At 36.9% G+C, this 1,973-nt stretch overlaps 1 protein-coding gene across 6 annotated transcripts in view; it reads left to right on the forward strand.

The window, feature by feature from the left end:
• Nucleotides 1-1,973, forward strand: part of LOC100962189 (ELKS/Rab6-interacting/CAST family member 1) — a 285,037-nt gene that overhangs the window by 211,637 nt on the left and 71,427 nt on the right. The gene's annotated exons all lie outside the window — the stretch shown is intronic.

Below are 1,973 nucleotides of genomic sequence, written 5' to 3' on the forward strand. Positions count from 1 at the left end.
CTTTTTTTTTTTTTTTTTTGAAAGACTCTTACTCTATCACCTTGGGTAGAGTGCTGTGGCATTATCATATCTCACATAAACTTCAAACTCTTGGGGCCATGTGAGAGGAATGGATGACTTATGAGGTATTACTCAGGATTTTTTTTTTTTTTTTGAGACAGTCTCAAGCTATCGCCTTGGGTAGAGTGCTGTGGTGCCATAGCTCACAGTAACCTTCAACTCGGGCTCAAGTGATCCTCTTGCCTCATTTTTTCTATTTTTAGTAGATGGGGTCTCGATTTTGCTCAGACTGCTCTGGAACTCATGAACTCAAGCAATCCACCTGCTTTGGCCTCCCAAAGTGCTAGTATTACAGGTGTGAGCCACTGCGCCCAGCCACAGTTACATTCTACTATCAGACTTCCTAGAGGGAAATAATATAACAGTGATAGTCACCTGCATTGGTGAATATTGGGACATGGTGCAGATATTTGCTCTGTGTTTCTTTGGTTTATACCTTTTGAATATTTACATAGTAGTTTATAGTTTCTTGAACACCTTCATGTTTATTACCCCCAAGCTACCAATGCTGTGAGAATTGGAATCCAAACTTTTGAGTTTCATTAAGTGGAGCCAGGTCATGTGATTACTGATGAACATGGGTACAGCCTATCTTGAGACTTCTGGTTTTGTTCCCTTTGCATGTATTGGGTGTATTTAACATGAAACCCTTATTTATGAAATGCCAAAATTGAAATCCTATGTCAAAGTGAAAGAAAGGAAAAAATCTAGTATCTTAAAGTTACTTTTGTTTAAGTAGGAGTTTACTTTTTTTTGAGATGGAGGATTTCACTTAAAAAGCAACTCAGATTTGATAGTTGGCTTTGGTTTTTGTTCCTCAGTAAAAGAGTGGATGTGATTTTTTTCATTTAACACCTAAATATTGAATTTACACATGAAGTAAAGAGTTATGTATTTAGAGTTAAAAAACTGATAATTATCTAGAGCAGTGGTTCTCAACCTGTGGGTAGCGACCCCTTTGTAACAATGAAAATACATCGTAGTGTTAGGAAAGTTGAGAACCACTGATGGAGAGTAATGTTAGTCATTAACATTCTAAACTCCCCTATTATAGCATTCTCACATTTGTTTTTTCTTTTGGCTCTTTCTGTATGTCTTGATGAATCTGTAGTTGGTCATTTATGTGGTCTAGTATATTTTAGGCTTTATGTATAGCTTTATGAGGAAAAACAAAGTTCTTTTTGGGTAGAGGAAGTAGGTAGCTTTCTTTTCCTTTAATTTATTGCCCTTTTTCCCCACTCATGGCAGTTTTTCTAATCATATTTTTCTATGTTTCATTCTGGAAAATTGTTCTTTTCATTTTAAGTTATTACAGATATTTTCCTAGTATACTGCTTCCACAATCTCCTACTCTGAGAAAGAGTTTATTATAGTTTTTTTTTAAGAGACAGAGTCTCACTTTGTTGCCCTTGGTAGAGTGCTGTAGCATCACAGCTCACAGCAACTGTCAGCTCTTGGGCTTAGGCAATTCTTTTGTCTCAGCCTCCCCAGTAGCTGGGACTACAGGTACCTGTAACAATTCCCGGCTAATTTTTTGTTGCAGTTTGGCTGGGGCTGGATTTGAACCTACCACCCTCGGTATATGGAGCTGGTGCCCTACTCACTGAGCCACAGGCACTGCCCTATTATGGTTTTCTGTTTGTTGCATTTGTTCTTTGTTGTTTTTCCCCTTCTTTTTCTGCTTTCTCTGATCTAAATGTTGTTTGATTTCACTTTCTTTCTTGTTTTAGTATATCAATTGTACTTAAAAAAAAAAAAACATTTAAGTGGTTGCCCTAGGGTTTGCAATATGCATTTTAGGTAATCTAAGTTCTCATTCAAATAACACTATCCCACTTCACATGGAGTGCAGGTACCTTATTAACAGGGTATTCCCAGTTCCTTCTTGTCTTCCCTTCTTTTTTTTTTTTTTT

This window comes from Otolemur garnettii, unplaced genomic scaffold (genome assembly GCF_000181295.1).
Source record: "Otolemur garnettii isolate 467f Iridium unplaced genomic scaffold, OtoGar3 scaffold00104, whole genome shotgun sequence".
Classification (NCBI taxonomy): domain Eukaryota; kingdom Metazoa; phylum Chordata; class Mammalia; order Primates; family Galagidae; genus Otolemur; species Otolemur garnettii.